The sequence below is a fragment of the Setaria viridis genome, chromosome 9 (assembly GCF_005286985.2).
Source record: "Setaria viridis chromosome 9, Setaria_viridis_v4.0, whole genome shotgun sequence".
Lineage (NCBI taxonomy): Eukaryota > Viridiplantae > Streptophyta > Magnoliopsida > Poales > Poaceae > Setaria > Setaria viridis.
In genome coordinates, this window is record NC_048271.2 from 13,646,180 (window position 1) to 13,660,451 (window position 14,272).

The following is a 14,272-nucleotide window of genomic DNA, read 5'->3' on the forward strand; positions in this document are numbered from 1 at the left end:
TGAGCATGGTGTACATGGCACCCGCATGCACGTCGGCACAGTCCCCTAGAGGAGGCGACGGGAGTCATGATCATGGCCAAGGCATAGTGATTGCAGTCAAGCAGAGAGGACGGCGAGCTCGTTCTAAGCAGCAGGGCTCAGGCATTCATGCATGGGGAGCGTCAAACGCCCGGTGGCGAAGGCGGCGGCAATGGTGATGGTGGGAATGGAGGGCTGGCAGTGCGCGGTGCTGGGGCCCTAGTATGGTCAAGTTGTTGTACCAGAAGGACATCGTTGCGCCGTTGCTGAGGATGACGGTGGTGATGCTCCGGTAGATGGCCTCTAGCCCTTGGAACACCCGCCAGTACGATGTGGTAGATGTCGCGCATGCCGGAGTGTACCAGAACCAGTCTGCCCAAGGGATGCTATGCCCTTGACGGAGCTTGTCTAGCAGGTGTTCCGCACCTCCAAGTCAATGACTCCTAGCCCGCCTTTGTCCTTGAGCCGGTAGGCAGTCGCCGTTGGAACACAAGGCAGCCCCTTTCCACAGCATCCCCGCTCAATGGTCGACTTGGGAAGCTTGATGGCGACTGCGGCGTAGGTGAGCTACGCCGTGAGCACGGAGTTGGTGAGGGTGAGGCGCCCACCTTTGTCGAGCAAGTGGACGTGCCAGCCGGGGATGCACCATTCGACGTCGAGAGCTAGGGAGTCAAGTGGAGACGCAGGGAGCTTCTTGCACGAGAACGGGAGGCCCAAGTAGCTCGGGGGAAGGCCGCGACAGGACAGTCGAGGATGGCGGCGAGGGCGGTAGTGGCGGGCGTGGGGACGTGGATGGGGACGAAGGTACTCTTGCAGTAGTTGATCGTCAGCCCGGTGGCAGCAGCAAAGTTGTCGAGAAGGGTCTTCAGCCTGCGCACTTGGGCCTCGTTAGCATGAACCAAGATGACTGTGTCGTCCGCGTATTGGACGATGGGGTAGGGGAGATCGTCGGCCAACGGGTAGAGGAGCGGCGGCGCACACTCAACGTCGACGAGCATGTGGTGGAGGAGGTCCGCGACAATGATGAAGAGGTAGGGGCTCAGGGGACTGCCCTGGCACAGTCCACGCCGGCAGTAGATCCAGGGATCAGGGACGCTGTTGAGCAGCACGGCGGTGCGCCCGGTGGACAGGAGGGTGCGCATCCACCCCCACCACTGGTCGCCAAAGCCATGCAGCTCCAGGACTCTATCCAGGCCATCCCAGCTGACGGAGTCGAACGCTTTGCAAAAGTCGAGCTTGAGGGCGACGGTGGGCACCTTCTGAACATGGCAGCATTGCACGAGCTCCGTGGCAAGCATGAAGTTATCTATGATCAACCTCTCTTTGAAGAATCTAGTCTGGTAGCTAGAGATGAGGGAGGGGATCGCCCCTTGAAGGCAGTTGGTGAGGACCTTCACAGCGAGCTTGGGGGCACAATTCTGCAGGCTGATCAGATGGAAGTCCGTCGGTGTCGTCACACTGGGAACCTTGTGCAAGAGGACAATATGCGCCTAGTTGAAGCGCGCCACGTCCGCAATCCTGTCATGGAAGCTATGGAGCAGCGCCATGAAAGGCTCGCCGACAACCAGCCAGAACTTGCAGAAGAAGATCGGGCCAAAGCTGTCGGGATTGGGGCTACTAGCGGTGTGCATTTGCCATAGGGCAGTCTTCACCTTGGACTTGGTGAAAGGATCCTCCAGCGCAGCAAGCTTGGGGACAGGGGGAAGCAGGCACGGCGCGCACGTGGGGAGCAAGATAGGCGTCGCGCTCCCTAGGATGGCGGAATAGTACTCGTGGAGCATGCACTCCTTGGTAGTAGGCGATCCCCGTCGGTGGCAGCCAGTGCTCCTCCAGAAGGTCCAAGAGTTCGAGGATAGAGCGCCAGGCCAGCATGACAACCGCTGGCCGGTGTTTCCCCCGTGCCCACTTCTTGCACACGGCACAAGTCCACTTGAGGCTGCGACAAAGGCGGTCGATGGGCGAGCCGCGCGTATTCTGAGGGTGCGCCCAGACGCCGGACACCAGCTGCTAGAGTTATGGATCCAGTGCCCAGCACTTCTCATAGCGGAAGATCGTCGAGACGGGCACAGTGGAGTCTGCGGTGATAAGGAGGGGGATGTGGTCCGAGGTTAGCCGCGGGAGCGATTGGAGTGACGAGTTGAATAGGGCTCCGACCCAGGCCTAGCCCTATCGAGGCAGACCCAGGTTGGAGTGTCGTGCACTCGCGCTTGTTGGTTCAAGTGTAGTGACGATCGAGGAGGGGAAGCTCCTAGAGCAGGAGCTCATTGATGATGTTGTTGAAGGTGGCAGCAGCGGTGGTGTCAAAGTTGGCATTATTCTTGTTGTCGGAGCTCCGCACCATGTTGAAGTTGCCGATGAACATGGAGGGGCCAAGGAAGAGGGACACGACGTGCCTGAGCTCATCGAAGAACGTGGGGCAGAGGGTAGGGTCGCACGGGGCATACACATTGGTGACGGCGAAGCGGGTGGCATCGACGTTGTAGGAGAATACGCGCTCATCCATTCGGCCCGCCCGCCCAGATGCGCTGGTGAGGGAGAACCTCGCCGGGTGTGAGGAGACCAACGTCACGCCGACTTGGTCCCAGCCAGTGATGAGGCCACCTGAGGCCCCAAATGCATCGACTGCGATGTGGGAGGAGATCCCTGGCGGGAATACAGCTGCAAGCTTGCGGACATCAGGGATGGTGAGCTTGGACTCCTAGAGGCACATGATGTGCACGGCGCTCCCGGAGAGTTTGCCTTGACATCGCCACACTTGTCATCGTCACCGAGGCCTCGGACATTCCAGCTGCAGATTAGGAGCGAGCGCTTGCGAGGACTACTCATTGGGGAAATGGACAAGCACTGTGATGGGAGCACGATCGGCGCGACTGGAAACAGCCCGATGAACAGCAAGTTCTTAAACACAAACTAATAGAGAAGGCTCATCCAAAGGCTTATAGAACGCTAGAGAAAAGCAGTTATAGAACAAAAATAACAAAATCATCACCACGGCGCATGAGGGAGGAACGGTGCTGGGCGGGACGCAGGGTGGTGCCCGCGATCATGCTGCGGGTGAGAGCGCCTGTGCCGCGGTCGCTGAGGCAAGTGCCTACAGGTTAGGGTCGTCTAGAGCACATCCAGCAACCAGCGCGCAAATCTCCAGAGGGGAGAGGGGGGCAGCGGTGTCGGGCGCCGCCTGCGCCGCCTTCCCAAGGCAGGCCACCTTGAGCTGGGCCGCCTTGTCCAGGGTGGTCACGAAGAGGGGATTCGCCTGTGCGCGGATACGGGTGCTCTCACGGCGCGAGGGCGCGACGTTCATGGCCACGATCTTGGCAAGCCTGGCAAGGGGACGGACCCGGATCTTGGACGAGCGCGCATGGGCCTGCAGGCGTGGTGCAGGGGAGAGCATAGTGGCGGGAACGGCACGCACACCCGCGCGCGCACGAGCTACCTCAGCATGCGCGAATGCAAGGACATCGCTGGAGGAGCATACCCACGCCCTGGCCAGCGGAGAGCACGCGATCTCGTGCACACCAGAGGAGTGAGCCACGACAGAGATGATGGTGCCGACGGAGCCCGACACCAGGTTGACCATGGGCATGCCGGCAGGCCCAGGGTCAGGGACCACGCGGGGGACCTTGAAGTAGGCCACGTTTCTGCCAGGACTAACGAGTAGTAGGTGGTAGTTCCTGGGCGTGATGTGGAGCTGCATGTTGACTAGGCGAGTGAAGCCGAGGAGGGAGACAACAGCCAGCGCCGGCTCGACAAGGGAGGCGTTGGGGGCGTGGACCGCGTCGAGCATGGCATAGCGAGAAGGCAGCGGCACGAGGGAGGTTGGGCCGGAGACGGCGCCGCCTGAGGAGCTGTTGCCGCCCATGCCGCTGCTACCACTAGCAGCCTAGCCGGCACCGCCATGCCCCACCGAGCCACCGGGGTGGGACAGTCGCCGTCGATCCCCTAGCGCCAAACACGATGGACGTGCGTGTCGGAGTGGGAGCTCTCCAAGGTCTTCAAGCGGAGGTTGTGGGGGATGTCAAAGTATTCTTTGTAGCGCGTGGTGAGGAGGACCGCGATGTAGTCCGCTCCGTATAGGGAGAAACAGGAGATGGAGGCGGGGTTTGCGACCGCTCCTATGGCAGCATGAATATGTTCTTTGTTCCAGTGCAAAAGGGAGAGGTCCTTGAGGGCGATCGAGACATACCCATTGTGCTCGAAGGAGCCGGTGAAGTTCGTCTCGTCGGGGCACTCGAAGTGGACAGAGTACTCAAGGATGGGGATGGGTTCCCCATCAGCAGCGAGGTTGCATGCAGCAGGTGTGGTGAAGATGCTGACGCCGATGCTAGGGCCGCCTGCCACGATGCGGGTGGTATCACCTTCAGGAATGTTGCCCAGGAGCAGGGCTCAACGCACGATCGAGTTGGTGGCGGGAGCAGTTGGGTCGATGAAGGCGTAAGCGAAGCGCGACAGCGCCTCCCAGTCGATGGGAGGCATGTAGACGTCGCGAACATCATCGCGGAAGAGCTCCATATCAGTGTCGTCCTGGAACAGGCCCACCACCGGGGAGGAGGGACCAGGAGAAGCGAGTGGCGACTCGCCCGCTGCCACAGGAGGGTCAATGGTGGCGGGAGGGGACACCGGAGGGTTTAGCGGGGCGGGCGGCGGAGGGAGCGGGAGGGTGGTGGAGGAGGAGGAAGCTACTGAGGAGGACGGTGGCACGTGGGTGGCAGGGTGAGGATAGGGTGTGGCATCACGCAAGGGAGCCCATGGGTGGCGAGGTGGGGATGGGGACCCGTGGAGGGGGAGGCCCGGCATGCTGGCGGAGCGGCAGAGGCGGCAGCGCGAGATCTGGTGATCGGAGGCGCCGTAGAGATGGCAACGGATGGGGTCGCGGCAGCGCGAGACGGGATGGTCTCTAGCGAGGCAGCGGAAGCAGTGTTTTAAGGTGGATGAGAGGGAAGGGGTGGGGCAGAAGGGATAGGGCGGGGTGGGCGCTCGGGGGTCTCAGGGGGCGTGGAGGGTTCTAGGCCACCTGTGCGAAGGAGCGCGGAGGGGAGGGGGGTCAGTGTCGTGATGGGCGGCAACGTCGGCGGCGTCAGGCGGCGTGGTAGCACACAAGGGGCAAAGGGTGGGAGAGCAGGCATGGGGTAGTGCACAATCACTGCCTGGGCAACCGATGCGCCTGATGGGAGTGGGGGTCGAGGCAACAGGTGGCGCAGGTGGGTGGCGAATGTAGGGGGAGGGCGAGGAGAGATGATTCGCCGTGCAGCCGGTATTAACCACGATGGGACGTGGCATGGCGAGTGTTGGAGGCCCAGGCTCCAAGGACGAGGCAGGAGAGGTATTGGATGCTGACGCGAGCGGCCGGGTGGCCACGTCGCACGCCACGGCGACATGTGTTTGAAAAAACGCCCATTGAATGGCGGCGACATGCGACGACAGCACCATCAGATGAGTGCCGCCGAAGGAGAATCGGCCATGGCGGAGGATCGCCGCCCCGATCGCCGAGGAGTTGATGGTGGCGGAGGACACGCCGGGCAGCGAGCAGGACACTGAGAACCGGTCGCACGGGGAGGAGAAGAGGAAGGTGAGGGCGCACGCCGTCCAGGTGGTGTTGACCTTCTCGCCAACACTGGCGCTCGCACCGTGGATAAACCACAGGTGGGAGGGAGTGGCGAGGGGAGAGTGGGGCGCCAGGGGGTAGACCACAGGAGAGTGGTGCTCGCGGAGCATCTTGGCGAATTAGGCCTCACCGGGGTGGGAGGGGGCACCAGGAGGGGGAGGTGGCGCCGGCGGGGGCGACGGCTGGGAGGGAGGAAGCTGGCGGCGCGAGGGGGCCGTAGTCGATCCATGACGGCGGCGTGGAGGAAGGAGAAGCCCCGCTCCCATGGGGGCGGGATGGCAAGGGGAAGGTCACGCCGACGGCGGCCGCGACGGAGGCTCCCCGAGCGGGGGAGGGGAGGAGGCTTACCGGGAGTGCCCGCTGTCGCCTAGGAACAAGGGCTGGGGGTGAAAGGGGTTGCGGTGGCTGCCGGTGTCGGAGGGGCTTGGCCGGCGGGCTGGGGCAGAGGCCCTGGCGCTGGCACGGTGGTGGCACTGGGGTCTCGCAGGGGAAAGACACGCTAACGGCGGCCGCAACGGAGGCTCCTCGAGCGGGGGAGGGGAGGAGGCTTACCAGGAGTGCCCGCTGTCGCTTAGGAACAAGTATCGGAGGTGGAAGGGGCTGCAGTGGCTGCCGGTGCTGGAAGGGCTTGGCCGGCGGGCTGGGGCAGAGGCCCTGGCGCCGGCACGAGGCGGCACGGGAGACCCAGGGAGGGAGCGCACATTCTCCCTCAGTTTTCCGTTCATTCAACATATCACCTCTCTCAATTGTATCTGAATAAGAACGCGCAGTCGTCTCAGCCATGATTTTACAGTAGCAATGGGAAATTATTACAATATTACTTCAACCACGGCGTGCAAAAGAATAAAGGCCTTATTTAGTTCCCTCTTTCCTAACTTTGGCACTATGCAAAAAGAAGATTCCCCATCACATCAAACTTGCGGTACATGCATGGAGTACTAAATGTAGACGAAATCAAAAACTAATTGCACAGTTTTGTTGTACTTTGCGAGATGAATCTTTTGAGCCTAATTAGTCAATGTTTGACAATAATTCACAAATACAAACAAAATGCTACAGTTGTGCATTTATGGCAAAATGCAAATTTTGCCACTCCCAATTAGTAACTAAGGTCTTGTTTAGTTGCCAAAATTTGGAGTGCCAAAATTACTATCCCAGCACTGTAGCACACTGTAGCGTTTCGTTTGTATTTGTGAATTATTGTCCAAACATTGACTAATTAGGCTGAAAAGATTCGTCTCGCAAAGTACAACAAAACTGTGCAATTAGTTTTTAATTTCGTCTACATTTAGTACTCCATGCATGTACCGCAAGTTTGATGTGATGGAGAATCTTCTTTTTGCATGGTGCCAAAGTTGGAAGTTGGCGTGAACTAAACAAGGGCTAAGCAAGACCAAAGTTACCAATCATGTAAGCATGCATATCATGACAGCGGTAAGGTACGCCACATTTATGCACCGATTAACGTTGTACTTGCACGCGCTGTAAAGGCCGTGCATGGGATGGTGCCTGCCTGTTTTCTCCGTAGCTTCTTCGTCTCTCTCTCTCTCTTCCCCGTCATCCATCCCGTGTCCTCCTTTTGTCCGCCCCCGTGGTCCTACAGGGTCCCTGGGCTGGGCCCATGCATGCACAAGACTACCCATGCCAATGTCTCACAGGCCCACCACGTCTCTTGCCCTGCACTCAATAAAATTTCTCTCCTCTTCTTCTAACCTCTGAAAGTGATATGATGTGTATCCTGAAGCCTAGCAGTGCAAAACAAAAAACTAAAGAAGAATCTTGCTCCTACATGGATCGGTGTTGCTTGAGATAATTGATGTTTTCTTACGGCAACCCATTACCCAACCCTTTGTTTATTCTCTTTTGACGGTTGCCTCTGTTTTAAGTTTGAATTTTACAGAAGATGACACATTGCCTGATTCTCTAATCCGCGGCGGCATATATTTTATGGCATGATGGACACATGTGACTTGCAAGTCTACACACACACACCCTACAAACATGCCTCTATCAGTGGAAGGGAATTTTCAGCGAGTGCAGAGACAAAAACTGTCAACTGTGCATGCTCCCTCCCTGCAGTTAAAGAAAACTTGCTAATCATGTCATTACTCTACTGGTTTGTTCCACTGTCAGTTTGAAAAAAAAATTGGATGCTAGTGTTGGCCTAGTTGGCAGTGAGCCCAGAGGCCTCATCTGGTTGGTGATTCGCTGTTGTCTTGATCCACTGCTGAATTGAATAACGCATGGGTTGCTTACCTACCACTACCAGGTTAAATTACTGTGCTACTGGAAGGTTACTTAAATGGCAGTGATACTGACGCAGTGGATAATAGGGAAGGAAAGAACCCTCCATCAGATGCATATGCTGCAGCAGTTTTGTAGGAGAGGATTGCAGAGTTTGACCAACCAGTGGTTGGCACCATGTGCCCAAGATCCATTATTCCGTGCCCTATTTTTCATCACAAGTGTGGAAAATTATGTGACGAAGAAGCAAGAATATTTACCTTATATCATATTTCAGCTTCATGTCTGCGCACTTGTCCTGTTGCAGACTTTCAGATGTTCTACTGGACGGTGGACAGCAACAACTCAACGTGAATTCAGTGGTCACACACATGGCACACACAGTTTCATTTTTGGGTGAGAATATGAGGTGATAGCAGAAGGCTGAGAGCATATGACCACACGTCTGATTGGCATAGTGGCATCAGGGCGTCTTGCCCACATATCAGGTTCCGAGCATTATGGCTAAAGACAGAGCTTGAGTCTTGGTATTCGGACGACTCGCCAACAACCACGTTATGCGTCCTGTTCTAGTGCCCAATTGGCAATTGCTCTCCCTTCCACATGTATTGTTGCACCATAATCCACTCCAGATTTTACTGCTGATTTGATGGGAACCGGGGCGTTTTTAATTTCTGTTAGGGGCGACACTGTATTTTCGAATATACTGTGCACATAAAAAATCATTTAAAAAAGCATGATGCATTATTGAATCGATTTGCTGCAGATTTAATCTCGAACGTGATCGTTGCACCAAACATTCCGCAAATGAAGCAAGCGGGCCTTCTTTGTGTCACACTGTCGCGATGTGACTTGGAAAAGTGGTTGGACTCCTAAATTGGGCACAAAGCTTCGTAAAACTAAGGGTTGTTTGATGCTAGGGGCTAAAGTTTAGCCCTTGTCACATCGAATGTTCGGCTAATTACAAGGACTAAACATGAGCTAATTATAAAACTAATTGCAGAAGTCCTAGACTAATTCGCAAGATGAATCTATTAAGCCTAATTAATCCATCATTAGCAAATGGTTACTGTAGCACCATATTGTCAAATCATGAACTAATTAGGCTTAATAGATTCGTCTCGCGAATTAGCCTCCATCTGTGTAATTAGTTTTGTAATTAACCTATACTTAATATTCCTAATTAATATCAAACATTCGATGTGACAGGGATTAAAGGTTAGCCTATGGAGCCAAACAGGCCCTAAAGGTACTTAATTTTTGTAGAGAAAAAGTAGTTAGCTTCCAAAGTCAATAGCTAAGTTAGTCTATGGTCGCATGATTACCATTATGTGCGTTTTTGTAGTTCTCGTTTTTTTCTAAAAAAAATAGTAGTAGGATTTTTCTTTTTTTTTTAACGAACAGGTACGAGAGTGTGCCTATTTCATTGATAGAGCGAAAGTTATAAGAAAAAAAAGTAAAAGAACCACACGGCTGGCCGTGTGAAAAGGAAAGGACTACTCTCGCGCTAGAAGTAACGCTACGTCTTTAGCCCCCGCCACTAACTGACACCTCCTCTTTGATTTTTGCCATAAGTGTCGTCGATGAGCTCTCTTGTTTGCTGAAAACGCGCGCGTTCCGTTCCTTCCATATCTCCCACATGATGAGTAGTGTCAGGCTTCTCAGAGCTTTGCGGAGGAGTCCGGTGTCATAGTTATATTTGTCCACCATTCCAGGGCGTTGGTCGAGGGTCGCCACGCAGTTGGCCTTAGGTTTGGTTGCGTTGTCCAAAGTGTCGTTAGATCCCAAATTCTCTTAGTGTATCTGCACTCTGCTAAAATATGGTGACTAGTCTCCATGGTTCGTCTGCAGAGGGTGCAAGTGGCGTTGTGCGGCTATCCGCGCTTGGCCAATCTGTCCGCGGACCACACGTGGTTTTGTGTAATGAGCCATGCGAAGAATTTAAATTTTGGTGGCGTCCATGTCCTCCACATGGAGGAGATATTTGGTGTTTCGGTGCAGCTCAGAAACTGTGCTTTATACGCCGATGCAGTTGTGTACACTCCTGATTTGGTTAGTTTCCAATTGATAGTGACCTCAGTTTGTGGCTGTAGCTCCGTTTGTCTGATCATGTTCCATAGTAGGGCGAATGCAGCTAAATGTGAGTTGTTGACATTACCATTGATGTTGAGATCTCGGATCCAATTATTATTATTGAGGGTGTCTTGAACCGTTCTGTTCTTGTTTCTTGATATGGCAAATAGGAGTGGCGCGATGTCTTTCGATCACTGGCCTTGCAACCGGCCAGAGTTCCAGAAGCTAGTCTTTTTGCTGTCGCCAAGGGACATCAAAGAGTTGCCTATCCATCCCGTGGCACGGAATTTCCATGTTGGACCATGGTTTGTCCGTCGATGTCCACTCGTGCCATAACCACCTAAGGTGGGGAGCTCTGGAATTTTCTTTTTTTAAAAAAAACATTCAATTAAGAGGAGGAAAAGTAAAGTTTTGAATGCTAGAGGCAGGGTATCACTATGACAACCACATAAGGGAAATTACATATCAAGAGTATCCCCTTAAGAATAATATGGAGGCTAAGCATCGTTGGTCAATATCCTCCTTGATGCACATGGCGACCTGGAGAAGCTGTTAGGCTTGCACTTTCGAAGAGACATTGGTCTCGTTCTCTCCAAATGTTTCACATGACATCTAGGGCATTTTTACTTGGATAGTAGTAGAAAGTTTCCACCCTTCAATCTTGGAATCAAATCTAGGCGATAGATTCCTTATTCTATCTCTTATCATCGTAAACTCAGTCTTTGATTATTTGGGATTAACAGAAGAAATATTTTTTAATCCATGTGGCTTATCGGTGTTAACTTTGATCGTCAATTAAGCATGCAAGTAATATTACTCCTCGAGGACGTCGAATGCATAAAATATTACCTTTCACGTATCCAAATATAACGTATCCAGTCAAACTCGAATAGCTTGATGTAACGCCAATCGTCAATGTCTAAGAGCACTTAAAAGCAATCATTGTCGTCATCCTTAATTTTCAAAAAACGACTAGTATATACTCCATAACTAAACACGGCATCCTGTCATCATCCTAAATTCAGATTTCAAATCGCATACAAGAAACCAAAAGCTCATAGATCAAATAAAAACAAAGTCATAAACAAACCAAAGCCAAAGCTGTGGTACCACCGGCACCAACCACAACTAGAAACCCCCTCACTCCGGAGCAGCGGCGGCTTGTGCCTAGTGGTGCCAACCACTATAGTTGGTCATGCAGCCCGCACCCCGGCAGCCCAGCATGAAGTCCGATTTTTTGGTCCGGTCCAGCCCGGTGGCTCATTCTGGGCGCGGGCTAGCGCCTCGGCACAAAGGGCAACCCGACCCGCATACGAAAGGTCAGCCCGTAGCCGGCTCGTAAGCCAACAGTCACGCCGGCCTAGCCCGGCGTCCGTGGGTGTAATATATAACTCCCCCCGGCGGCCGCCCCCCTCGCAACCCCACCCTCCCCCTACCCCTCCGTCTCCTCCCAGTGGTCGCCGCCCTCCCTCACCTCTCGCTCTCGCTCTCTCGGCTTCGGCTCTTCCACTGCCGCCGCTCGCCTACCACTCTCGCTCTCGCCTCTCTCCCTCTCATCTTCGGTGACGGTGAGATCTTCGGGTCCTCCTCTCCTCCTCGGCTCCTCCTCCTCCCACTCCCGGTCCTGCTCCTGCTCTCTTGTCTCCTCCTCCGCGCTGCGGAGCAGTGGAGGTCTCTCTCACCACCGTTGGCCTTTGTCTTCTCGCAGTCTCCCCTCTCGGCATCTCGTCCCGTCATCCTCTCCGGCTCCAGCTTCGCAGGTAACCCGTAACCCTAACCCTAGATCTTGATGACTTGATCCCGAATCCTCCTAATGTTGTTCTCGTAGTCGTAGATCTATGGTGTCCAAGTTCTGATCCTCTCCTTCCTTCTTCTGCTTGCAGGTCTCCGTGGGGGGCTGCGCACCGTAGAGGGATGGAGCTACCGAGGCGACGGTGTCAACGTCGGAGGGCTGCCGCCTGCCACACGAGGTCATCGTGATGAATGATAACTACAGCATCAACGACGACCTCAGGGCTTGTGGGCTGCCGGCGACGATGAGGACGACCTGGCTGCCAGAGCTCTAGCAATCTTTGGTAGCTCTACTGCTCCCATCAATTTGTATACTGGTGCTTCTGCTGGTGATGCTACCGGAGATGGGTCTGCGACTCCGATGCCAGCTTCTACTTCTACCCTATCTTCGACGCCGACTACCTCAACAAGCACCAGCGTCCGTAAGGGTACCAAGAGAAGATCTGCTGCATGGAACAACTTCGAGGAGTTGTTTCAGGAAGACGCCAACGGTAAAAAGGTGAGATACGCTGCCAGGTGTATTCACTGTTCTTCTATTCTCGTTGGGCGTTCTTGTGCTGGTACTGGCATTTGCTCTGGCATCAAAAGATGTGCTTGGCTAAACAAAATCATTCTGCTCTTGTTCAATCTCGACTTCAGTTCAATTCTGATGGCTCTGTCCATAATTGGGAATACAAACTTGATGTTGCTCGTAAGGAGTTGTGTCGTTTAATTGCTAGACTTGATTAACCTCTTGGCTTTGGTGAGACATAGACATTTGAGGAGTACATTCAGTGTGCTCACAATCCTCGTTTTGATAAAGTTTTTAGGCAAACCACTACTAGAGATTTTACCAAGTACTTTGTTGAGCGTCGTGCTTTCCTAGTTGAATGTTTGAAGTCTTCTGTTTCTTTTGTTTGTCTTACTTCTGATATTTGGTCTGACAATACTAAGGAAGACTACCTTAGTGTTGTTGCACATTTTATTTCTGTTGATTGGGAATTAGAGAAGAGAGTCTTGCTCTTAGGCTAATTGATTGCTCACATTTTGGTGTTAACGTTGCTGATCATATTGAAGTTGTGGTTTCTGAATTTGGTTTGAACGATAAGATTTTCTCTGTCACACTTGATAATGCTTCTTCTAACACTTCTGGCATGGCCACACTCATTCCCAAATTTGTTGGTTATCTTGGTCCAGATAGTGAACCACTTGATCCTGATAAAGAATTGCGTGATCTCTTGCATCAGCGCTGTGCATGTCATATTATTAACCTCATTGTCAAGTCTGATTTGAAGAGGATCAAGTCTTATCTTGAGGCTTTTAGGACTGCAATCTCTTTTTTTTAACTCTTGTAACCAACACATTGCTACTTTCCATAACTTCTGCATTGTCAAGGGGGTACGCCCTCGTAAGTTTGGTTTGGATATGAATGTGAGATGAAATTCTACGTATCTCATGCTCAAACATCTACTACTATATACGAGCACCTTTTGTCTTTATTTCAGCTCATTATAGCTTGCACAATGGCCAGCCAGTACTGAGTGATGGTCATTGGACAGTTGCTGAGAAAATTTTGCAGTTCCTTGAAATATTTTATGATTCGACTGTTGTTTTTATCTGGTGTTTACTATCCAACAAGTCTTTTGATGTTGCATCATATTATTGAGATTGTTGGTCATTTGCATGGCCAAGAGACTAAGCCATTGCTCAGAAATATTGTTGTTCCCATGAATCTCAAGTCCTCAAGTATTGGCAGAACATATCTCTGTTGTATTTTTTGTATTTATTTTGGATCCTAGAGCCAAGATGAGAGATTTTCATAGTGTTCTTCCGTTTCTTTCTCGGACAAATGGTGTTGATTACTCTTCTTATTTCAGTGAGGTAAGATTTGAATTATATAAGCTGTTTAACAAGTATGAAAATAAGTTTGGTGCAGTTAGGTTGCAGAGGCCCTCTCAAACTGCAGAAACTACTTGTAAGAAAAAAATTGCATGGGTTAAATCTTTGATGCTCCATCTAGTTCAGGTGGTTCTTCTGTTCTTATGTCTACACCTCCTATATCTCCTGCTTCTAAGTTGTCAGCCTACTTGGATAGTGACACTGTCACTTGCTATGAGGATGACTTCAACATACTTAGTTGGTGGCATGAGCACAAGCTATCCTATCCTATTTTATCCATATTAGCTAAAGATGTGTTGCCTCTTCTAGTTTTTACTGTTTCTTCGGAATCTTAGTCTTACTGGCAGGCAGGGTGATCGAGAAGCGGCGCCAGTGGTTGTTACCGGAGATGGTGGAGATGTTGACCTGCATCAAGGACTGGGAGTTGGGAGATGCAAGGGTACAACATGATGTTGAGAAGGAGATTTATGAACTGGAGGAAATATTCAACAGCCCCTACCCAGAGCAAGATGAAGGGCAATCTAGTGGAAAACAGTAAGTGTGTACATATTTAGTCCTGTTCTTCTATTGCCTATCTTGATTCTGATTCATTGATTCCTTCTACTTGCTAGGCTTGCCCCTGCCAATGCCAACTGATCAAGAGCAAGCTAGAGTCATGAAAGTTAT